This window comes from Puma concolor, chromosome B2 (assembly GCF_028749965.1).
Source record: "Puma concolor isolate L17-30 chromosome B2, mPumCon1.1.hap2, whole genome shotgun sequence".
Classification (NCBI taxonomy): domain Eukaryota; kingdom Metazoa; phylum Chordata; class Mammalia; order Carnivora; family Felidae; genus Puma; species Puma concolor.
Genome location: NC_141671.1, coordinates 133,381,911 through 133,408,816, shown reverse-complemented (window position 1 = coordinate 133,408,816; position 26,906 = coordinate 133,381,911). Strand labels below are relative to the sequence as shown.

Genomic DNA, 26,906 nt, shown 5'->3' with positions numbered 1-26,906 from the left:
CTCTCTGTAGACTTAATCAGAAACTCTATGAAGGAAACAGCAGTCTGCTTTAACAAAAGCCTTCAGGTGATTCTGATGCACTGTAAGTCTGAGAACTTAGAGAAGAGCCTGGGACATGCCAGCTATTCTGAATGATGTACTATTGGAGTCGGTATGTTTGAGTATATACACACGTGTAATCCAAAATTAAGAGTAATGGTAATTTGTTATTAATGGTTAAATTAAGTGATGTGTGTTGTGTCAATCTTATAGCTGTATGACAAAATACATTGGGTGCCATGGTGGTTGGACATTTTTTTAAAAAACTAGGACTTACTAGTGTTTCAGTTTTACTAGTGTTATTACTAGTATTTAACTTGTGTTTCTTCTGTTTAAAGTAAATTGCAGTGCAACTTACAGTTCATTAGCATTAACCTTTAGCCTTGTCATCATCCATTCTTGTTTAGTGGTTGCAGAGTCATGTGAACATATTAGATTTCTAGGATAAACAAAAAGAGTAGACGTAGACATACTGGATTAAATCCTACAAAAATATTTGTAGGAATCCTTTCAACCCTATCATTTAGAGATATTAAAGCCTGATAATCTGGTAATCTTTTTTTTAGTCTTTGAGCCTGTGCTACATATCCCATCAATGTAGTTGCTGTTATTGACAGTGGATATTAGGATCTTAGTAACTTCACAGATAATGAAGTTTTCAACAAAACTTCCATATCCCTTGATGATATGGTAGTTTCCATTACTATATTGATAGCATATTGTTAACCTCTAGCAATTTGCAGTTTTTGGCATTTAGAAGCAAAATAGATTTCTTCATATTTTGTATCCCAACCTAAAAAGATCTAGGATTTATTAATTGTAAAAATTTTCTAAGGAATAGTTATGCAGACATTTAAAAATTGTTTCATGCATGACACACCATGTCAGAAGGTGACAGGATTGGGTCCCCTGCAGGTGGAGGTTTAGGGTTGCAGTAGAAGAAAGCAGCTAGCCCTCAGTCTCTTAGTAGACTGGCCAAAGGACAAAGTCTCCCCTGGGAAGCATTTCTCTCATATGTGTTTGATTATCTAAATACTCCTCTAAGTAGTCTTACCTAACAGGTTCATGAGGCCTAGAAAGTAAGGGAATGTTAGTTATCCCTTTAAAGAAAATCAACTCCTGAGTGACTCATCCATTGTATTTAATTTAATTCAGTGATGGATTTTGTTAGGATTTGACCTAAATCTGATTTCCAAACAAGTTTTGAGCTGTGTAAGTAAAGACCAATTCTTGTAAACTTCTTTCTAAATAAAATAAGGGAGAGGAAGGATGGTTTTGTTTTAATGTCACTTTTTATGTAATTATTTTCTTTGATTTAAAAGATCAAAGTAAGTTCAAAAGATAAGTCCTTTCAAGTTTCTGTTCTAATGATGACAAAATTGAGGTACTCAAAGTTCAGGTACTGATGATTGTATGGGGATATGATTGTGTGGGGATATTTCAGAGAAATGTGTCCTCACCGGGTTTACTTTTCTACTTTACTAATTCAGAAAGAAGGGACATTTAGATATAAGGAAATTACTTTGGAAAATGTTGTTGCCTGGCATATTTGATTCCTAATAAGTGTTTTAGAAAGAAATATTGGGCAATACCAAGAGGAAAAAAACTAGAAAGAAACTAAGTATGTGTGTTGTTCGGAAAGTCCTTTGCAAAAACTAGGTTTTTTGCTGAGTTTTTGCCAAGTATTTTTTTGCATCTGTGATTGGTAAAAGTCTATATAGGCTTATTGTTTATATATATATGTATATTTATTTGCACGTATAATCACGAATTGGCCAAGTAGATTTTAATACATCTTGACCTATATTAATGGAGATACACCTTGAGGTACTTTTTTTTTTACCTTAGAACATTTCAAAACTGACATTTTGTATTCAGAATGTTTGACATTCAAGTATATTATTTGGGGAGTGACTTTTCATTAATAACTGCAAAGAAATGGGCTACCAGATGTCTCATGAATGTACTCTGTGGAAATACAGTAAAAAGTCATTGATATGAATCTCCTATAATTTTTTCTCTTTTTGACATTTTCTGGTCTGAGTATTGTTTACTGTGAAGAAAAGTATTTTTGAAGCAAACCGACAACATAAGTGTTTCTTTTCACCGATAAAATTTTGGGCATCCGCCAAATCACTTTATGAATCTATTTGCATGCAAGTATTGTGATAGGAAGTGGTTCTTCAGTACGTAGCTAGTTCTAGTGCTGCTAATAGTGCATGTGTTTGAAAGTCCTAAAACTGCATTTCCGTTGAACTCTTAAGACCCACCAACTCATCAAATTATCTTTTCCCAGTAAAAGCAAATTCATTACTTTTTACCATTTTCTATTATAAATTGCCAGAAGTATCTTTTTCTCAGACAAGATCCTTAAAGAGGTACATAGGTTGGTGTACATGTTGGTTCATTCTTTGGCAAAGGTTAGAGGTAGCTTTCCATACCCCTTTCAAAGAGTAAAATTAATTGTTGCATTAATATTCAGTGATGTAATGATATAAAAACAGTAGCAATAATGTGTTATTGCTCAAAAGATTGAAGTTGAAGATCGGAGATATTGCCCTTTGCTGTCCTGCAATTTTTTTTTTTTTCATTGAAATCCCCTTTTCCATGTTAATTGTCATTAATGCTTCAATTTTCTGACCAGGAGATCAAAATAACCTAGATTAAGTATATAGAGTTTTTAAAAACTTCTTCTAATCAGCACATGTTTAGTAGTTTGGGCCAGTAAGTTTAGATTTGATTAAGTAACATATTTAGCTTCTTTTAAAGTCTCAGTTGACAAGTTTGTAGTATCGAAAAACTGAAGTATCAGCATTCAGTTTTAACTACATTATTTGATTAAAAGAAATCAAACCATAGAAATAGAAGTGATCACAAGTATAACATCTATTCAAGAATAGAATTACCCGTGAATATTTAATGATGTCAAGTGGGTGTCTTTTATATCAATTGATAACTTTAAAAAACTAGGACTTCTATTAGAAAGGGATTTGAAATAGAGAATGGTATTCATTCCCTACAACATTCCAATAGCCTTGTGAGAAAAACTGACACGAAATAAATTGCTTTCAATGGTTAATAATTCAGTGGAAATGAATTCTTAAGATTTTAATGCTGCATATAAAATGTTAAAATTGTATTTATTGTTCATTTGATCAGTGTTTAAACACCAGTCAGTCCTGGAAACTTGAATGCATTCTGAAAGATAATTGCACTGACTCATTCACTTACCTCAGGTGTCATTTAGTTTTCCAGTATATCCTTTTCCCCCATGGTTTACGTTAATAGTTTCTCCTTAAGTGCTAAAGGATATGGCATTTCTTGAAAAATATGCTAAATGAAAGAAGCTAGATACAAAAGGCCACGAATTATGAGATTCCATTTACATGAAATATCCAGAATAGGTAAATCCACTGAGACAGGAGTCAGTTTGTGAGGGGCGGGCAGGGAGGGGCGGGAGTAGTGGGAAGTGCTTAATGGTCACTGGTTTTGTTTTAGTGATGAAAATATTCTAGAAGATGGTGTTGATTGTACAACATTGTGAATGTACTAAACGACACTGAAACGTACACTTTAAAATGGTAAATTTTATATGTATTTAACCACAATTATGAAGGGTAGGAGTAATTTTCACCAAAGCCAAAAAGTACCTTGTTCTCAAGGTTTACAAAATGCTCAAGTTATGGTTTAGAATTAATTTACAGCATTAGTAATCTGACAGATTTATTCAGCTTAAAGTCCTGATGAAATTCATGAATCCCATCACAGAAGTCCTGGTAACAGCACAGAAGTGAAGTTGTAATTCATCATGATTTCGTTATTTTCATACAATTTGGACAGTGAAAAATTGGCTTCCATGTCAATGTTCATCTTTCATCTTTTACCTTTTCTTATGATTCCTTGGGGAACATCTCAATCACATTTTTTAAAGGTCTGTTTTTAAAATCATGCTTTGGAAACAATTTGTATAATTTTCAGGATCATTTTTTTATAGTTTTATACTTTGTGTTCCTTTTAAAGAGCAAATACATTGATGTATTACATAAGACTAAATTAATAAATTGAACCCTTGTATATATTTTGTATTCTTTCGTATTATCTCATGGGGGAAACATTTGAGTCTTGGGATTGGTAGGGACTTGAATGATCAGGTAGTGTCTCCTTTTCTGTTTGGAGAAATCAAAGCTGAGATTGTCAACGTGTTTGTTCATTCAACACACATTTATTGAACACTCATGCCATGCACAGTGGAGGCTAGATTTGGGAAGGTTGTGATGTGCTTAAGGTTACACAGGGAATTGCTACTTCTTCCCCTTCATCTCCTCTTTCTCCTCCTCCCCTTCCTTCTCCTCCTAATACCTAGTAATTATGCCAGACACATGGACGCATGGACAAGTTCCAAAGAAGGAAAGGGTTTAGGCAGAGATTCACTTTAGATGGTTCTTTACATAAATCTTCCCCAAATAGTTTAAAGAGATATTCTTTAGTGCAGTAAAATACACATGATCACAATACATTTATTTATGTATTTAGGAACACCCTTATTAACAAATTTACTTTCATGACTTTGGGAAGAAGTTATTTTCATATTCCTTTAAATTAATACAATTATTTTCCACTGTTTTCTAAGGAGCTGACTTTAGAAAATAATTTATTATATTCTATGTTAAAAAAAATTAAATTGTGGTGTGCCTGGGTGGTTCAGTTAGTTGAACATCTGACTTCAGCTCAGGTCGTGATCTCGCTGTTGGTGGGTTTAAGCCCATGTCGGGCTCTGTTCTGACCACGCAAGCCTGGAGCCTGCTTCTGATTCTGTGTCTCCCTCTTTCTTTGCCCCTTCCCCCACTCGCACTCTGTCTCTCTATCTCAAAAATAAACATAAAAGAAATTTAAAAAAAATTAAATTGCTTTGCAGATAACTGTGCCTCTGACATAATTGGGGATACATATGCCTTAAAGTGTGTATATGCTCCAAGCTGAACAAGTATAATTGAATTAACCGAATGACACAGGGAGACTTGCGCTGTAAGCTTTTCTCACTGCAACGGAGTCTGAAGTCGAAGAGAATGGGAGGAAGGAAAATAATTGTGATAATTCATACTCTTTGTTGTATGTTCATAACTTTGTTGTGATTTTTCACTTAATGATTTCTTGTTTACTTAATTTGATATTTCTATAATAGTTGGGGGCTTATTACCAAATACATTATTTGACCCGTATTTCCTTAATCCTCACTTCTTATTCCATCTCCTTGCAGGTTACATTTCTGTATTTCCCAAACACCTTATACACTTTCATGTCTCTCAGCCTTATGCATTTCTTTTGTCTAGAACGCCCTCTCCCCAACTTCTTTGTCTGGTAAAACTTTGGTTCATTGGTGAGGATCCAATTCTGATGTCACCTGTTAATTCCTGAACTATCCCAAGCCACTGAGTCACTCTGTCTATGACCCCCCACCCCACTTTTTCGTTGTTGTTGTTCATACCTCTTTTCAGTATTTATCACACCGCACTGCCATTATCTATTTGCTGGTATCTGTACACTTACAGCTTGCGGATCCCTCTGGCTAGAAACCACGTCTTACTTGGCTTTGGATCCCTGTGCTTAGCAGAGGGGCTTACACACCTAGATGCCTGTTGAACTAATCATGAAAAATGATTGAATACTTTTTAATGCTGTTTCAGTTAGCTTTTGCTGCATAACATGCCACCCCAAAACTTCATGACTTGAAACATGTTTAATTAGCTCATGATTACTTGGCTGGGCTATTCTAGACTGGCTTGACTTGGCTGATCTCTGTCCGGTTGGCTCACACATCCATGGTCAGCTGATGGGTCAGCTGGAGGTTAGATGATCTAAGACAGCCTTACTGACATGTCTGGCAGTTGGCGGGCTGTTGGCTGGGTCATGGGGATGATTAGGCCGTATGTCTCTCATCATACATCAGGCTAGCCCAGGCTTATTTCCATGACAGTGGCAAGAACAGCAAGAGAGTACGTCCCATTGTGCAAACCCTTTCCAAGTCACTGCTTGCCATATTTGTTAAAGTCCCATTTTCCAAAGCAATTACACGTCCAAGCCCACATTCAAGGGATGAAGAAATAGACTCTACCTCAATGGGAAGAGCAGCAAAGTCATGTTGCAAATGAGCATGTATATGGGAATGGGGAGAATCCTGTCCACTGAAGCCTACCACAAATGCAAATTTCCCAATTTGGTAGTCCCTCCTTCCCACATTAGATTTTTCTTACAAAAAAAAAAAAAACCCTGAATATTTAAAACCAGGGACAATTAAAAACCAGAATTATCTTCTGCTTTTTTCTTTCTTGAAAACTGGAAAGAGAGTAAGAAAGTATTGCATTCTGTTCTTAAGAAAAATTTCAGAAGACTTTCTTGAGAGAGAGTCAGAATAGAAGAATCACATTTTTGAAAGGCCTCTATGTTTTACTCCTCTGGGCTCAAGGGAGGACCGGGAAGTTATCACATCCTGTATTTTCCCCATACTGGTCCAGTGTGATGCAGAAACAGTGGGGAGATTTTCTATCAGGAAGGCTGGAGTAGTATGGGGTAAACATGCAAGGCATGGAGAAAAGAGTTAGAGTGGAGAAAAGTTTGGGAAAGTTTAGGGTCCAGGGTATCGGAATGGTAGGAGAGCCCCAGGTTGTTTGGAAAAATATTAATGTAGCTTATGATGTGGCATGTTTTTATGTTCTTTGGCAGAGACAAAAACCGCTTGGAATTCTTACTCTAAAACCACTTTGACTTATGAATCATGCTTCCTTGAATGTAACTCAGTGTAATGACTGAGCCACATAGAATACCAATTACTTTCGGTTTACAAAATTAGAATAATAGTCCTGAGGATATAACGTTGATAGATTAGTAGGCTTCAGAGGGATGTTATGGGTTGGAGAATTTTATGACCAAAATTCATGTGTGGGGCTAATTCTGAATAGCAATGTAGTGTGGGGCTCAAGGGGACTTCATTCTCGACGGCAGCTGCCCGGACCGAGGGGCAGAGGCGGGGGCGTGGGGGGCGGGGGGAGCACCGAGCCGGAAAGGGACTCCTTCTTATGTTTGGGTTTCCAAGATCTGCAGTCATGGCCCATCTTTCATGGCTGGTGTTAGTAATTTGTGTATCCTTTTCTCGTTTTACTTTACCGCTTTTGATAGGAGATTAAGAATTTATTAATTTTTTCAAAGAACCAATTTTGCCTTTTTAATTTTTCTCCCTTGTTTGTCTGTTACATGCCACTGACTTTTGCTTCTTCTCTTTGTTATTTCCCTTATTTTTACCTGTGTTTAATTTGCTCTCTACCAGCTTCTCATCGTGGAAACTTAGATCATTGATGTAAGCCTTTTTCTTTTTTTAATACAGGCACTGAAAGGCATCAGATTCCTTCTAATCACTACTCCTGTTGTACCCCATACATTTTGATGTCATTCCATGATCACTTAGCTCAAAACCCCTTCTGGTTTCTCCTATGATTCCTTATTTTATTTATTTAGAACTATGTTATATTACATTTCCAAATGGGGGAATTTTATTGATATTGTTGGTACTGATTTCTAACTCCATTGTGTTCAGACTTCAAACTTTTGAAATTTTTCATGACTTTGATTTGATGGCCTGGCATGTAGCCAATGTTGATGAAAATCCATGTGCACTTGGACAGAATGTGTATTCTACAGTTTGGACTATAGCATTTGTAAATACCATGCAGATGTTATATTTTCTTAACTGATTCTTTTGCATTGCTCTAACAATGATTGGGAGAAGGATGTTTAAATTTCCAACTGTGAGGGTGGATTTACTTCTGTTTTCGGTTCTGTTTTTGTTTCAGGTATTTTGAAGCTTGTAAAAGGTGTATACTTTTTATTATTAGGTCTTCCTGATGAATTGACCCTTTTGTCTTTATGAAACATTATGCTTGATCTCTGATAAAAGGTAGGCTATAGAAAGGAAACACTGTGAAAAATAAATAAAAATAAGAGAAAGAGAAATCAGGAAGGCGGGGATGAGAGGCAGCCTGCAGTTAAAAAAGAATCAGAGTAAGCTTCCTTAAGAAGACAATATTTAAGCAAAGACTTGAATAAGCTAGCAGAGAGGTTATCCAGGGGAAGAGTGTTCCAGCCAGGCGGTCGTGGCAAGTGCAACGCACCTGAGACCAATGTGCTGAGTATTTTCAAGAGACAGCAGAAAGCCAGTGTGGCTTGGGAGGAATGAGCAGTGGGCAGTGGTGGGGGGTGGGGGAGGGTAGCAGGACAGCCAGTGAGAGAGGTCATGGGAGACCAGATCAAGAACCTTGAAGGTTTTTGTGAGACTTTGGCTTTTTCTGAAACGGGAAGTCACTACATGGCTTTGAGTCTGACTTACTCCATGCTCCGATGTACTCTTACTGGTGTGCAGATGTACAGATCATTCTGGCTACTGTGCTGAGTCTAGGTTGTAGTGGAGCAAGGAGGAGAAGCAAGGCAACCTGTTCGCAGCCTATTGTAGTGCAGGCAAAGGAAGGAGATGATGTGGGCCAGGCTGTCAGCAGTGGGGACGATGAAGTGTAAGAGAAAAGGAGGGATCAAGGTTAAGTTCAAGTCTTGGGACTGAATAAATAAAACTATCATCCCCATTGTACAAGTTGGAAACTAAGCTCTACCTCGATTCATTAGTAACTCTCCAGAAAATGGGTAATGGGGCAGTTAACATTTAGTGAGGCTTCTGTTAGAATAGCTGTTGTATGGATGGGGCTAGAGAGAATACTGCTAAGCAAAATAAATCAGTCAGAGAAAGACAAATACCATATGATCTCACTCATCTGTGGAATTTAAGAAATAAAACAGATGAACATGGGGGAGGGGAAAGAGAGAGGCAAACCAGAAAACAGACTATTTAAAAAAAATTTTTTTTAATGCTTATTTATTTTTGAGAGAGACAGAGACAGAATGCAAGTGGGTAAGGGGCAGAGAGAGGGAGACACAGAATCGGAAGCAGGCTCCAGGCTCTGAGCCATCAGCCCAGAGCCCGACGCGGGGCACGAATGCTTAACTGGAATTTAAATAAAAACTTGAATAGCTGTTGTGGTGGCTGTGTCTGGGGCTCCCAGCCAGGAAAGGGCACTGGGTATCTTTGGTCAAATGTGATAGAAGCACTGAGAGGCATGCTTAAAAGGAAACATTTCATAATGTGAACAAAATTGCTTACAAATTAAGTGAATTCTTTCATTAGTAACAAAGACGCATGCTATTATTTGTAATATTGCCTTAAAATCCATACAGATTATACTACCCAAAGGATAATGGACTTTATAAAGAGTCAGTCTCATTAATGTGCTTCAGAGAAGATACATCATGCATAATCCAGGTATATTCATGGGAAGCTTTGGAAGTGAACATCATAAGATACCTGTTGTTAATGTGAGAACATGAGATAAAAATGCTATTCTAAGAAGTAGATGTTTTAAAATGTTAGAAAATAGTACATGTGAAATATAGGAAAATATATAATACAGATAAACATGAGAAATATTACCATCAAATTTCTATCACCCAACAATGACTGCACTTAACATTTTAGTTTTTATATTTCTAGATTTTTCCTACATGTATTTTTTTTTTACCCAAATGATACTATACTATAAATATTATTTTGTGATTTACTTTTTCCAATTAAAGATTTCTATTTTCTAGTTCAGTAAATTTTTGTTCTGCCTACCACCCAAGCCATATTCAATTTTATCCAATTCTGCAAAATGTGCTTTATAGTTGGTTTGTCCAGTGCAGTATCTTACCTAAGCCTGCATATTACATTTGGTTGTTATATATTATGAGTGTCTTTTTAAAAATTTTTTTTTCAACGTTTATTTATTTTTGGGACAGAGAGAGACATAGCATGAACGGGGGAGGGGCAGAGAGAGAGGGAGACACAGAATCGGAAACAGGCTCCAGGCTCTGAGCCATCAGCCCAGAGCCCGACGCGGGGCTCGAACTCACGGACCGCGAGATCGTGACCTGGCTGAAGTCGGACGCTTAACCGACTGCGCCACCCAGGCGCCCCTATGAGTGTCTTTTTAAACTAACAATCCTTTTTTGTGACACTGACTTATTGAAAAATCCAGACCAGATTTCTGTGAGAGTCATCTGCCTCTGACTGCTTCCTCATTTTGCCTTTTCCTGTATCCCTTGTTTTACCTGGAAACTCAAAGTTAAATTGAATTAACCATTTTTTGACTAGACTCTATCGTAGTAGATATTGTACTTATGATACCTCTGATCCCTTTTTAGAAACATATGATGACAGAGGATACCATTAACATAAAAAATATATACATCAAGAAAATTCAACTCTTTCATTTAGTTATCAGACTCAATTCCATCATTATGAAATTCTTTACCACAGCCAGCCAGGAAAAGTCAAAGGTCAAGTTAAGTTTTATATCCTTTGCTTTTATTTTCTCTGTTTCTAGTGGAGGTGCACATGAGCAATGAAATGGCAAAATTGAAGAGCATTAGGAAAGAGAGAGGAAAAGTAAGAGACCTTGTCACTTATAAATTAGGTAATAGGTACCGTTAGAGTAACAAGCACACATGAATTTATTTCATTATTTAAAATTTCAAAATATGAGAGTGACATTATTGAGAATGCCAGAATAAGGACCTCAAATATCCTCTTTTCCATAAGAATAATGAAAATACTGGCAAATATTGTCAAAATAAACTTTTTCAGAACTCAGGAGATTAACCAAAGAGTTGCAACAATCCAGGGAATATTTATTCAAGAAGAATGGCTGAATCTCACTAAGAACAACAAGCTTTGTAGCATTTTGGCCTACCCCAATCCCATCTTCCTCTCCTAAGCACCATGGAAATCTTGGAAACCAACAGCTTTTAATCCTGGTGAAAAACTGACAGCCTAGCAGCACCGGGAGGGGTCAGAGTCGGTTTGGAGGAACTTCAAAGTCCAATTTGCAGAGAAATGTAATTATTTAACCTATCTGGCTGTTCCCTGGCAAACTCCACTAGCAATGCATATCTTTATTTGATCTGATTGAGAGATCAACCAGGTGAACAAACTTCATCCAGGGGCATTTATTGGAAATAACCAGTGGTAGCTTAACTTTGTAGCTATGTGAGGCAGTGATAATAGCTGGTGCAAACTGTAGTCTAATGAAAAAATTTAAAAGGAAAGGCTGAGAAATGCTATGTTCATAGAGGGTGTTGCAGAGCTCTGATATATTGTTGGGAATTTGTAAGTCTATGTGCACATGTAGGTCTGTGTGCATGCTCCATAAAGACCCAAGAAGGCCATAAACCCTTACCTTTGCTTTTGAGGCTTTACATGGAAGGCTGAATATTGAACTCACGTCCCAACACCCATATGGGGACCTTTGAGAAAGAGTGGACTTCTGAGGAAGAACCTAGATAGTAAATCAAATTCACATGAGGAAATAAAGAGCACTAGTAAAAGTAACTATCTAGGTAAATAAAAAAAAAAAAAAAAAAAAAAAAACAGTATAAATGCAATTCTTGCTTGTAACTTTTTTTTATCCTAAAGACAACCATATAAATTAATAATTAGAAATCTGTGTTTATGGGCATACAATGTATAAAATGTTATTTATATAAATAACAGCACAATGGAAGGGGAAAGAAAGGAGATATATGGGAACACAGTTTTTAATACTCTTGATATTATATTGGTATTAATCTGAACTAGACTATTATAAGTTATGATGTTGTATTAGTTTCCTAGGGCTTTCTTATCAAATCACCACAAACTGAGTGGCTTAAGACAGTAGAAATTTATTCTCTCATAGTTCTGTAGTCTAGAAGGTGTCAGGAGGGCCATGCTCCCTTGAAGGCTATAGAGAACAACGCTTCCTTGCCTCATCATAGCTTCTAGTGATTTTTGAGAATCCTTGGAATTCCTTGCCTTATGGCTGCATCACTTCAAGACCTGCCTCTGCTATCGCATGGTCTTCTTCACTGTGTCTATCTCTTGGGTCTTCTCTTCTTACAAAGGCGCCAGTCATTCAATTTAGGGCCCATCCCAATCTAGTCTGACATCATCTTAACTAAACTAATTGCATCTGCAAAGACTCTATTTTCTGAGATTCTGGGTAGACATGAATGTCGGGATAGACATTCAACCTAATGCTAATTGTAATCTGCCAGGTAACCTTTTAGTTGGGAAAAAAAAGCTAAAAAAAATGATAAAAGAGATCAAAATGGAATAGAAATGGTACACTGAAAATATTCACTATAAACAAAGGCAATAATGGAGGAATAGAGAAACATAAAAGATGTAAGACATTTACAAAACAAATAGTGAAATGGCAGACATAAATAGAAGAAAGAAATTGACAAAATCAATATAATCCAGTGATACGCTCTTTACAAGAAACACTATTAGGTTAAAGGAACACATAGATTAAAGGTAAGAGTACAAAAAAAGATATACCATGGAAACAGTAACCAAAAGAGAGCTGAGTTGCTATACTAATATCGGACAAAATAGACTTAAATTTAAAAAAATTGTTAAGAGATACAAAGAGGGAAATTTTGTAATGATAAAATTGGCAGTGCATCAAGAAGATGTAACAGCTATAAATATATATGCATTTAACAAGGGATGGAAAAAATACGTGAAGCAAAAACTGTAAGAATTGAAGGGAGAAATTTACAATTCAACAATAATAGTTAAACCTTCAATAATCCTTTTACAATAATGGACAGAACAAGTATCAGAAAATCAAGGATATAGAAAACTTGATTAATGCTATTAATCAATTAGACCTAACAGATATTTATAGACTATTCCCCCTGGCAATAGCAGAATACCCCCTTTTCTCAAGTGCACAGGAGCATCCTCTAATATAGATGATATCTTAGACATCAAGCAATACATTTTAAGTCACTGAGCATACATATTATATTCTCTAACCACAATGGAATAGACTTAGAAATCAATAATAGAAGGAGATTTGGAAAATTCACAAATATATGGAAATCAAGCATCACCCTTCTTTTTTTTAATGTCTATGTTTGAGAGAGTGAGAGAAAGCATGAGTGGGGGAGGGGCAGAAAGAGAAGGGGACAGAGGATTCGAAGCATGCTCTGTGCTGACAGCATAAGCCTGATGTGGGGCTGGAACTCACAAACGGTGAGATCATGACTTGAGCTGAAGTCAGACGCTCAACTGACTGAGCCACCCAGGTACCCCAAACATCACACTACTAAATAACCAATGGATGAAAGAAGTCACAAAGAAATTAGAAAATATTTGAGATGAATAAAAATGAAAACACGAAATACTAAACCATATGGGATGCAGCTAAAGCAGTGCTACAAAGAAATGCATAGCTGTAAATGTCTACATTAATAAAGAAGAAATATCTCAAATTAGTAATGTAATCTACCTTAAGAACCACACTCAAAAAAAGAGCAGACTAAAAGCAAACAAAAGGAGGAAATAATAAAGACTAGAGGGGAAATAAGTGAAATGTCAAATAGAAGAAAGTAGGAAATATCAACCAACCCAAAAGTTAGTTCTTTAAAAGGATCAACAAAATTGACAAACCTTTAGCTAGAGTGACCAAGTGGAAAAAAAAAAAAAAAAAGAAGAGAGAGATGAGTCAAATTCCCAGAACAAGGAGTGGAAGAAAGGACATTGCTACCCACCTTACAGAAATAAAAACAACACTGTGAACAATTTTATGGCAACAAGTTAGATAGCCTAAATGATATGGATAAACTCCTAGACAGACACAAGTTAAAAATGACTCAAGAACAAATCGGATATCTGAGCAGACCTATAACAAGTATAAGGGATTGACTCAGTTATTTTCAAACTTGCCACAAGGAAAAACCCAGTACTATATGGCCATGCTGTTGAATTCTATAAAGTGTATAGAGAAGAACTGACAATAATCCTTCACAAACTCTTCCAAAAAATAGAAGAGGGGAGAACATCATGAGGCTACCATTACTCTGACACCAAAACCAAATAAAGACATCATAAGAAAACTATAGCCCAATATCCTTTATGAATATAAATGCAAAAATCCTCTGGAAAGTACCAGCAAATCAACTCCAGCAATATATAAAAAACACACACCACATCATGTGAAATTTATCCCAGGAATACAAGGTTCTTTCAACATAAAAAAATTATTTTATGTGATACACCATATTAGTAGAATAAAGGACAAAACCCACATGATTAACTCAATAGCCACAGAAAAAGCATTTGACAAACTCCAGCACTCTTTCATGATAAAACCACTCATCAAACAAAGAATTGAAGGGAGGTCTCTCAACCTGACAAAGGGTGTATACAGAAAATCCACAACTACAATTATACTTAATGGCAAAGACTGAAACTTTTCCTCCTAAGTTCAGCAACAAGATGAGGATGACTCTTCTCACCATTTCTCTTCAACATCATATCAAAGGTTCTAACTAGAGCAATTAGGCAAACAAAACAAAACAACACACGTTAAAAAAATCCAAATTTGAAAGGAAAAAGTGAAACTCTCCATTTATAGGCTGATATGATCTAGTATATAAAAAATTCTAAGAAGTACACTGCAGAACTATTAGGACTAATGATCTGTGTTCACCAAGTGTGCAGAATACATGATCAAGTTGAAATAAATTGAACAAAAACTTAAAAAGTCCATTGTGTTTCTAAGGGCGCCTGAGTGGCTCAGTCAATTAAGCATCCAAGACTCTTCATTTTGGCTCAAGTCATGATCTCATGGTTTGGAGCCCACATTGGGCTCCGCAACGTCAATGCCTGGGATTCTCTCCCTGTCTCTGCCCCTTCTTCACTTGTGTGTGCTCTCTCTCTCTCTCTCTCTCTCCCTCTCTCTCTCAAAATAAATAAGCATTTTTAAAATATCAATTGTATTTCTATAAGTAAAAATGACCAATCTGAAAATAAAAGATGAAATCAGTTTAATTTATAGTGGCATCAAAACAATAAAATACTTAAGAATAAATTTAACCAAAGAAGTTTGGCCTGTATGCTAAAAGCTACAAAATATTGTAAAAAGAAATGAAAGAAGATCTAAATAAAGAGAAGATATCTCAAAAGACTTAATATTGTTCAGATGGCAGTAGTCCCCAAATTGATCTATGTATTCAATATATATTCAATTCAATCTTATCAAATCTCCAAAATGTCTTTTTTGGTATAGAAATGGACAAGCTAGGATCCTAAAATTCACATGGAAATGCCAAAATAGAATAGCCAAGACAATCTTGAAAATGAGCAGCTTTTTCCTCACCTTTTCCAATTTTGAAGCTTACTATAAAGCTACATTAACCAAGACACTATGGTGCTGTCATAAGGATAGACATATAGACCAACAGAGTACAACTGAGAGTCCAGAAACCAACTCCTACATTTATACATTTTCAGCAAGCATGGTAAGACAATTCAATGGGAATAAAGATAGTTTATTTCAATAAAGGGTTTTGGGACAACTGGATATTCACATAGTATAGAAGGAAGTTAAACACCTTCCTCTTACTACATCCAAAAATTCACTCAAAATGGACCAACAATCTAAATGAAAGAGCTAAACTATAAAGCTTTGAGAAGAAAAAAAATAACACAGGCACAAATATTGGTGATTTTGGATTAGGCAATGTTTCTTGCATATGACATTAAAAACTCAAGCAATACCATTAGAAACAGAAAAATTGAATTTCACCAAAATTAAAGAGTCATGTGAAAGTATACTATCATAAGAGAGAAAAGACAATCTACAGAATGGGAGAAAATATTTGCATATTATATATCTGATATCTGCACTATCAAGAATGTTAAAAAACTTGGGGCACCTGGGTGGCTCAGTCAGTTAAGCTTCCGACTTCAGCTTGGGTCATGATCTCATGGTTCCTGGGTTTGAGCCCAGCATCAGGCTGTGTCCTGACAGCTCAGGGCCTGGAGCCTGCCTCAGATTTTGTGTGTCTCTTGCTCTGTCCCTCCCCCACTAGTGCTCTCTCAAAAATAAATAATTGTTAAAAAAATTTTAAAAAGAATATATTAAAAACTCAAAACTCAACTCTAAAAAGACAACTCAAATGAAAAACCGGGCAATGGGTTTGAATAGACACTTCTGCAAAGATCATATACAAATAGCCAGTAGCATACAAAAGCTGTTTAAAATTTTTTAATGTTTATTTTATTTTTGAGACAGAGAGAGACAGAGCATGAACGGGGGAGGGTCAGAGAGAGAGGGAGACACGGAATCTGAAACAGGCTCCAGGCTCTGAGCGGTCAGCACAGAGCCCGACGCGGGGCTCGAACTCACGGAGTGTGAGATCGTGACCTGAGCCGAAGTCGGCCGCTCAACCGACTGAGCCACCCAGGCGCCCCTGAAAAGCTGTTTAATGTCATTAGCCATTAGGGAAATGCAAATCAAAACCACAATGAGATGGCACTTCACACCTATAATTAATGAAAAGTTAATATATAATTAATTAAAAATTATACTTAAAAGTAGAAAAATAACAACTGCCGGCTATAATTAAAAAGTAGAGCGGGGGTATGGGGGGGGCTCAGTCGGTTGAGCATACAACTCTTGATTTCAGCTCAGGTCATATTCCCAGGGTCATGGGATCGAGCCCTATGTTGGGCTCTGTGCTGAGCACAGAGCCTGCTTATGATTCTCTCTCTCTCTCTCTCTCTCCCTCTGCCCCTGTCCCCTGCTCACACTCTCTCTCCCTCTAAAATTTAAAAAAAAAAAAGTAGAAAAATAAAAAGTGTTGGCAAGGATGTGGAGAAATTGGAAGCCTCATACACTGCTGATGAGAATGGAAAATGCTGCAGCCACCTCACAAATAATAAAATTGTTTAAATTTTAATTTTTTAAAGTTTTTAATTTTAAAAGGTTGAAAAATAGAACCACTCTATGGCCCAATAATTCCACTCCTAGCATACACTTGAGAGACTTGCAAACATATGGTTACACAAAAACTTGTACACAGATGTTAGTGGGAGCTTTATTTATATTTGCCAAAAAGGGATCAACACAAATGTCTGTCAGTGATAGATGGATAGACAAAATATGGTTTGTCCAAAAATCTATAAAGAACTCACCAGGGGTGCCTGGGTGGTTCGGTCAGTTAAGCGTCTGACTTCGGCTCAGGTCATGATCTCATGGCTTGTGGGTTCGAGCCCCACGTCGGGCTCTGTGCTGACAGCTCAGAGCCCGGAGCCCACTTCGGATTCTGGGTCTCCCTCTCTCTGCCCCTCCCCTGCTCATGCTCATGCTCTGTCTCTCTCTCTCTCTCAAAAATAAATAAAAGATTAAAAAAAAAGAAGAAGAACTCACCAAACTCCACACCCAAAAAACAAATAATCCAGTGAAGAAATGGGCAGAAGACATGAATAGACACTTCTCTAAAGAAGACATCCAGATGGCCAACAGGCACATGAAAAGATGCTCAACATCACTCCTCATCAGGGAAATACAAATCAAAACCACACTGAGATACACCTCACGCTGGACAGAATGGCTAAAACGAACAAATCAGGAGACTATAGATGCTGGAGAGGATGTGGAGAAACAGGAGCCCTCTTGCACTGTTGGTGGGAATGCAAACTGGTGCAGCCACTATGGAAAACAGTGTGGAGGTTCCTCAAAAAATTAAAAATAGATCTACCCTATGACACAGCAATAGCACTGCTAGGAATTTACCCAAGGGATACAGGAGTACTGACGCATAGGGGCACTTGTACCCCAATGTTTATAGCAGCATTTTCAACAATAGCCAAATTATGGAAAGACCTTAAATGTCCATCAACTGATGAATGGATAAAGAAGATGTGGTTTATTAGGGTGCCTGGGTGGCTCAGTTGGTTAAGTGTCCAACTTTGGCTCAGGTCATGATCCCACAGTTCATGGGTTCGAACCCCGTGTTGTGCTGACAGGGTCTGTGCTGACAGCTTGGAGCCTGGAGCCTGCTTCAGATTCTGTGTCTCCCTCTCTGTCTCTCTGCCCCTCCCCTGATCACACTCTGTCTCCCTCTGTCTCAAATATGGATAATAAAACCTTAAAAAATAATTTAAAAAAAGAAGATGTGGTTTATATATACAATGGAATTCTACTTGGCAATGAGAAAGAATGAAATCTGGCCATTTGTAGAAATGGGGATGGAACTGGAGAGTGTTATGCTAAGTGAAATAAGTCAGGCAGAGAAAGACAGATATCATATGTTTTCACTCATATGTGGATCCTGAGAAATTTTAACAGAAGACCAGGGGGGAGGGGAAGGGTGGAAAAAAACTTACAGAGAGGGAAGGAGGCAAACCATGAGAGACTCTTAAATATTGAGAACAAACTGAGGGTTGATTGGGGGGTTTGGGAGAGGGGAAAGTGGGCGATGGGCACTGAAGAGGGCACTTGTTGGGATGAGCAGTGGGTGTTGTATGGAAATCAATTTGACAATAAATTATATAAAAAATATGGTATATCCATACAACGAAATGTTATTTGGCAATAAAAAGGGACGAATTACTAATACATTCTATAACTTGGCTGAACCTTGAAACATTGTGTTATGTGAAAGAAGCCACACACAAAAGGCCACATACTGCATTATTCCATTTATTTTTATTATTATTTTTAAAAACATTTTATTAAGAATTTTCAAACACATACAATGGAGTAAGAACATGAGTAAGCCAATATGTATCCATTACCCACTTCAATAATTATCAAATCATGGCCAATTCTGTTTCACCTCTACCCCCAACTTCATTGCAAATTATCTGGAAGCAAATCCCAGAGGGAATACTGTGTCATCAATGTCATCAGTAAAAGAGAAGTCTTAAAAATATACATACAGTAAAACCTTGGTTTACAAGCATAATTTGTTCTGGAAACATGCTTGTAATCCAAAGCACTTGTATATCAGAGCGAATTTCCCCATAAGACATAATGTAAACTCTGATGATTTGTTCCACAACCCAAAAATATGCATATAAAACTTATCACAAAATTATTATAATGCAAAGTAATAAAAAAAATACAGGATAGAAAGAAAAATTAACCTACACTTACCTTTGAAAACCTTCGTGGCTGGTGTGAAGGAGACGAGAGAGAAGGTTATTGTGTAGGACGACTTTCACTATCACTAACGGATGTTGACTACAGTACAGTATTAATAAACTCTTGTCATATACTGCATTTAATTTAACTGGCAGTAAGGTAGCAGAGGAGAGGGTCTATATCTGCAGGCAGCCTGACCTAGAATGAAGCAAAGCATTGCTAAGCTTACTCTTGTATGGGAAAGCAAAGGACTGTCCACAGGTGCTTTGAAGTGACAAAAAATATACTAGTTCCAGTTGTGGGCACTTTCCAAAGTTCTGAAAAATAACTGCTTTCTGCCAAACACCGCAGCCTGAGACCGAGCTTCTGAGCATGGGAGATGATCACCCACAATCCTCAGGGAGAGAGAGAGAGAGAGAGAGAGAAGAACCAATGGCTCAGTTGTGATCATGTGACATTCAGTGTCACGTACTACTCGCATTGCAAGACATCTCTTGGTTATCAAGTTAAAATTTATTAGAAATGTTTGCTTGTCTTGAGGAACACTCATAGAACAAGTTATTTGCAATCCAAGGTTTTACTGTGTTGCATTATTCCATTTATATGAAGTATCCAGAAGAGGCCTATCCATAGAGAAGGAAAGTTTGTTAGTGGTTTCCAAGGGCCGAAGTTAAAAATGGGTGTGGGGAATTACTATTTGTGGGCATAGGGTTTTAGGGATGGCGAAAATATTTTGCCCGACTAAGCCACCCAGGTGCCCCCTTTGTGAATCTACTATAAAGCAGTGAATTTTACATTTAAAAAGAATGAACTCTATGGCATACATTAACATATACCTCTCAATTTAAAATATCCAATATGCAAAATTCACAGAGTTTAATATCATTAACCTAAAGAGAATTTTCAAAAATTTCACCTGTGCCTTGTCTGCTTTTAATTTGATCATCAACACTGCTGTTACAAACAGAAATGTTCAGAGCATTAATCTCACTCATTTGTGTGCTGTAGGGTAGATCTACCACTCATAATTTCCTCATTTATCTTTACTTTTGTCTGCATTAAAAATTTATCCATGTGTAAAATTAAAAATAAAACAAAACCGATTACAACATCACAACTCATAAGCACTTTCAATAATTCGTTAATCCTGCGATGTAAATGTTTCGGCAGCAAATAGCCATCCATTAATGAGAACAGCATAGAAATAGACGGGTTATTTACCATTCTCTTCATGTTGACTGCAACTTCCTCTCCTTTCTTGCCCACTCAAGCAAACATTTCTGGAAAGCCAGTGAGTGGAAATGATGTTTGTACAGGGATGAACTTTAAACAGTGTGTTCCTGTCAAAATTCGGGTCTTTGACACTAATAGCAAATTAGTCGTCAGAGATGCTGGAGCTGGGAACTTAGGAACAATGCAAGTCTTAGGTTAGTGAAATATATGCCTCCTAAAATAACCTCCCCCAAGTAGTATCTCTTTATTGGATTGTTGTATTCATATCGCCACTCTACCATTATTCAGCTCTGCTTTACCTTTAATCAGTGTTTTGGAGTTGCAGTCACCACCTTGGGGAGGTAAAGGCAGGCTCTAGGAAGGTCTTGCAGCTCACGGTTCTCCGCGAACACTGCCAGGGTGCTGATAAGACTGAATGCCAAAAACATATTTTCTAGACAAAACACTGTAGGAGTGTGGAGCCACCCAGCCACTCTGCATTCCTGAGCTGTCTGGAGCGTCTCTCCAGCTCTTCCTTCTCAGCAGGGACACTTGGTTCTCACGTCACAGAAAACAGAAGACTTGATAAGACTACCCAGCGTTTTCCTACCCATATTTACTGCAACTTTTTCTGCGTGTCTACTCATCTTTACTCCTCCTCCCTTTTTATTTTCTCCTTAAAATACTTATTCCTACTTGATCACAGAGCTAATCCCCTGTAGCTTGTGACTGGGATTGCGTCTTTCTCTCCTACCCCTTGGTGGAAAGGTGCTCCATCCATCAGCATTTGTTACTCTGTACATTCAAATTCTTTCTCCATCCTAACTTCCCCTCAGCGCGTAAATATGATCATCTCCTCCATTTTATTTGAAAGCAGAAACTTCCATATGTGCTTCACTGCCGTCCTCACTTCCCTCCAGCCCATCCTATCTCTCTGCTCTTCAGGTCAAGCCTCTTGAAAGAGGAGTTTGCTCTCACTCTGTATTAGCTCATGTCTGTTCAGTAGCCATCTTAAGCCATTTGATTTCCCTTCAACAATGGCAAAGAAATCATTCTCAGCAAAGACCTTTTGAATTTCCAGTTCCATTGGGATATTTTTCTGTTCTTATCTTACTCAAACTCTCTGTGACACTTGAAACTCTTGCTCCTGTATCTTCCCTTAGACTACATCCTCCTACTTTTCCTTGTGTTGATTTTAGCTGCTCTTAGCTGGACTTCTTAAGGGCATGGACCACATCTTATTTGTTTTCCCATTACTAAGCTCCGTGCATCAGACAGAGCAGACACACAGATATTTGTCAAATGAATGAAAAATGCTTCTTCTCAGTCTCAAGACTCTTCTCTTAATACCAGAGGACACCAGAGCTTCATCCTTGTTCCTCTTCTTCACTCATTCTGACCATTTAACCAGATAATCCCATTTACTTCTCACCTTCAGGCACACCAGATTTGGTGACCTCCAGATCTAACCCTCTTCTACTAAATTCCACGGTGATTGACCCAAGTGTCTCCTGGGTGGCCTGCCAGTACCGCAGTTCAACACAAAGCCTTCTTCGTCTCTTCTGCCCAAAGCACTCCTTTATGTCTATGAGTTTTGATCAGTTGTTAGCAACATAGATGCTGAAGTCAGACTACTTCTGTTTCATTTACTTGCTCCCTAGGTGGGGGTGCTTTAGTTACTTTAGTTCTCAAAGAAAAACATTCAGGAGACAGACAAACCTTTTTCTTACCAATAGACTGCCTTTTTTATAGCATAACCTACATGGAGCCTCTGAATCTTTCCTTTGCCAAAGCCTGAGATTCTCTCTTTGATTATTCTAGTTGGGATGAACTAGAGCCTGAAGGAATCAGTGGGAAAGGGGTGTGTGTGTGTGTGTGTGTGCGCACGTGTGTGTATGAGTCCCATTACGTGAAAAAAATTGATAAGAAAAAAGAGAGAAAACATTCCATTTTGCCACAAATATAACATAAAGTAAATATTAAAAAAATCTTTTTATTTATTGAGAGACACAGATATTGAGCATCAAAAAATGTTTAAATTTATCAAGCACAAATGTAATAAGTTTATGTTACAATCACATTGCTAGCTCCTAATAATTGGCAGTTGCTAATAATTTCACTTTCTGCAACATATTCAGCTTCATGTCATTGACCTATCTGCTTGTCTAGAATCACCTTAAATATTGATTATAATTTTTTTTAATGTTTATCTAGTTTTGAGAGAAAGAGAGACAGAGTGTGAGCAGGGGAGGGGCAGAGAGAGAGAAGGAGACATAGAATCTGAAACAGACTCCAGGTTATGAGCTGTCAGCACAAAGCCTGATGTGGGGCTTGAAGTCACGAGTCATGAGATCAAGACCTGAGCTGAAGTTGGATGCTTAACCCACTGAGCCACCCAGGTGCCCCACCTTAGACATTGATTATAAATAACCACTGGTTTAATACTAATATATCCAAAGTTTTACTATTTACTTCTTTAAGTAAAAAGTAAATTTGTTTGCAGTTTATAGATTTGTACAAGGAACAGTTTAATACATCATTGGTTCTAGAATATTTTACTAGTTACAACATTTTTGTTTATTCAGTGGTTTTTTTGCTTTGATACTAAACTATCAAAGTGTTAAAAATTAAAAGATTAGTAATTATACAAACACATTTATTTAATGTGAAATATATCTATAATGATGCAGAAAGTGGTTATATAATTAGGAAGTCAAGATCAGCAAAGAACAAAATTAGTCTTATGACAATGAGTGCTGGGAATCAGTATCTACTCATTATGCTGTGAGGTAGGCAGCGGAGGTACAGTACACTGTCATTGTCCTTATTTTAAAGATGATACAACTGAATCAACGTGACAGAAGGTGCGAATTCTTTAGTAGGAAGTCTCATGAGTAGGCAGTACCCCACAAAGTACTTTAAAGATATTCAACCATCTTCTGGCTTTCATTTTGGCTATGGGAAAGCAGCTGTCAGTCTAGTTATCTTTCCTCTGTACATTACCTTTTATTTTCCTGCCTGCTTTTAAGATGAACTCTTTATCCCCAGTGTCCTTTGTTTTCATTATGATAGATCTGGGTACAGATTATTTACGTATCCTATTTGGGCTTCATCATAATTCTTGAATCTGAAGATTTGTATCTCTCCAGAAGATGTACTGTAAATGGTTATCAAAGACATGTGAACAGTAAACAGAAGGAGATGAGAGAAAGACAGAGGTTGAGCTGGTTTGTTTCAAGATGAGAGAAATAGTAACATAAATGTTACTGATGTAACTGATCTAGTAAAGAAAGAAAAAAACTGGTGACACCGTGGGGAGGGGCCGTTGTCTCACGCCCTTGAGTAGATGAGAGGGGCTGGGATCATGCAATGGTGGAGTTAGCCTTAGACAGGATGACTGGCATGTCCTCTGAGAGAGGGAAGGCAGAGTGTATGGGTCCACGTATGTTTTATTGGGTAGAAGAGGTAGAGGCAAGAGCTTGTAATTCCTTTTTGATTATTTCTGTATTTTCAAGAAAAATTTCTTCAAATTGGCTTTTTCGTATATTGCCATATAAGTCAACGTGAAAGAGCAATTTGTGTCAGAAATCTGTAGGGAGTTTGGAAAACCTTGTCTAGAGCAGTGGTTCTCAATCAGGGGCGCTATTACCCCCTAGGGAATATTTGGTGACATCTGGAGACGTTTTGGTTGGCATAACTGCAGAAGTGCTACTGGCATCTGGTGGGTGGAGGGCACAGACGCTGTTACATATTCTCCAATGCACAGAAAAGCCCCGCAAAATAAAGAATTATGTGACCCAAATGTCAGTAGTGCCCCGGCTGACAGACCCTGGTGGAGAGCCCTGGTAAGCCAGCTTTTTTGTCAAGGGTAAGATAGTAAACATTTTAGGCTTAGAGACACTTTGTTTTCTGTTGCATCTACTCAACTCTGCCATTGGCATGTGAAAGTAGCCAAAGACAATATGCAAATGAGTGAGCCTTCCCGCGTTCCAATAAACATCATTTACAACAAGTGAGCAGCCCATTGACCAGTTTCCTGACCCATGATCTAGCAGAAACCTTTCCATTGTCTGCAAACACCTAAAACATAGAAGCAGAGTTTGAACTAATCGTAGTTGGCAACTGTGATTAAAGACTCCGCAATCCTGATGAATATTGGTGCTTTGATACGTTGGCTATGTACTTAGTTGGTGCTTAGCAAATATTTTAAATCCAGATAAATAACTGTAAGTCAGTGAGTCACCTATTTTTTTTATTTCAGGCTTTAAATATCTTCCTATCATCATTTCCCTGAGATGATCTAGTAGGCACTGCTCCTACCCACTCCTCGTGATCACACACACACGCACACGCACACACACACACGCACACACATGCACACACACACACGCGCACACACACACAGCCAAACTACATTGAAAGGTAATTATTACTGACTTCATTACTCATCTCATGATTTCTTTTTCTTCTACTCACACATACTAAATAGATACAGTTTTTTTATTTTATTGAAAAAGACTCAGTAATTCTCTTTAGGATTTGTCAATCCCAAACTTCATGATATTATAGTTTAACCACATCTTTAAGTCATTCAAAATCAAATGTTCACTGATCAGGCATTGGAATGATATTCCTTACAGAACTATACAATTAAATTTACTTTATTACTTCACAGTTTTCAGAAATCAAGAAAAATGCTACCATTCATCTCTTCTTAAAGTCGTTAAGTTTCTTAGAAATATAGCTTTCTTGATTTTGAGACACTAAGTTAGTAATATCATCCAGAGTTTTATTCATATGTTATCTTTAGCTTAGCTAGCAACAAAATAACCATATCTAGATAGTGAGTAGAAAAGTTATCTTGACATTTTTAATATTTTCCACTGAAGATGTGGCTCATACCTGTTTAGGAACTTATATGTAATTTAACAATTGAAAACTTTTTTCCTCATACCACACTAATTAATTTTAAATTTATTCTCAGCAAGGCTAAAGTTCACAATACATAGAGATCTTTAAAGTATGACTTTTCTTTTTTTAATTTTTTTTTTCAACGTTTATTTTTATTTTTGGGACAGAGAGAGACAGAGCATGAACGGGCGAGGGGCAGAGAGAGAGGGAGACACAGAATCGGAAACAGGCTCCAGGCTCTGAGCCATCAGCCCAGAGCCCGACGCGGGGCTCGAACTCACGGACCGCGAGATCGTGACCTGGCTGAAGTCGGACGCTTAACCGACTGCGCCACCCAGGCGCCCCTGACTTTTCTTTTTTTTAAGTTTATTTTTGAGAAAGAGACACAGAATGTGAGTGGGGGGAGGGGAAGAGAGAGAGGGAGACACAGAATCAGAAGCAAGTTTCAGGCTCTGAGCTGTCAGCACGAGAGCCCGATGAGGGGCTTGAACTCATGAACCACGAGATCATGACCTGAGCCAAAGTCAGCCGCTAACCGACTGAGCCACCCATGCGACCCATAGAGTATGACTTTTTTTCTAATAAAGGATCACTTTTAATATACTGTGAAAGGAGAAACATAGCTAACATGGCTCAGGCATTTCAAAAGAATTTGCTAGAAGTTAAAAACTAAGATAAATAAAAGAAGGTAGGCCAGAGGGCAAGAAGAGTAGAGGAAAATAGTGATTCCCTTATGGAAATTAGATGGAAGAGTGAAATAGAAAACAAAAGAATTCCTGTGTGTGATGGGCAATGAAAACAATCAGCAAGAATACTTTTCAAGCTTCTACTTTCTGTGCACCTTGGAAAGGTTAGGTTGCACGGGAACACTACTCCAAAGATTTCAAGTTTTCTGCTGCAGAATAATATCATACTCATACAAAATGGGTTAAAAATTTCTCCACTACAGTGAACTTTTATCATAGCAAAAGTTGGATAGAGTTGAGAGGCAACCAGAAAATATCTTACCTCTGTGAATTTGGGGGTTAAATTCCTCCTACTAGATTACCTACACTATCATACTAATTAATACATATTTTTTCCTAAATGTACAATGTTTAAATTGGCTTTCCGAGAATGTGAAATTCAACGTTTTTAAAAAACAGTATCTATTTTTTTTTCTATTTTTTTTAGATTAAGTCAAACTCTTTTTAGTGTTTAAATATTAATAATTACTTTGTTTGTATTCAGAAATACATTTTGGGAGCACCTAAGTGACTCAGTTGTTAAGTGTCCGACTTTGGCTCAGGTCATGATCTCGTGGTTCACCAGTTCGAGCCCCACATCGGGCTCTGTGCTGACAGCAGCTTTGGAACCTGCTTCGGATTCTGTGTCTCCTTCTCCCTCTGCCCTTTCCCCACTTGTACTCTGTCTCTCTCTTCAAAATTAATAAAACATTTTTAAAAATTAAAAAAAAAGAAATACACTTTTAAGGAAGGTATAGCGCCCCCAAATCTCTACTCATATATCATTTTGAATTGCTTTGAAAACCTAATATCCTCACGTCTCAGTACTGTATTTGCTGTCTCAATTAATTTAATGTAATTTGAACGGTAACATTTTTTAATGAGGTGGTAACAAAATCAAAGGCTGTAAATATTTTATGAAAAGCACAAGGACTTGGAGTCAAAAAGCTTTGGACTCAAA

At 37.4% G+C, this 26,906-nt stretch overlaps 1 protein-coding gene across 1 annotated transcript in view; it reads left to right on the top strand.

Moving 5' to 3' along the window:
* EPM2A (EPM2A glucan phosphatase, laforin) overlaps nucleotides 1–26,906 on the top strand; it is a 167,251-nt gene that overhangs the window by 17,984 nt on the left and 122,361 nt on the right. The window lies entirely within an intron of this gene.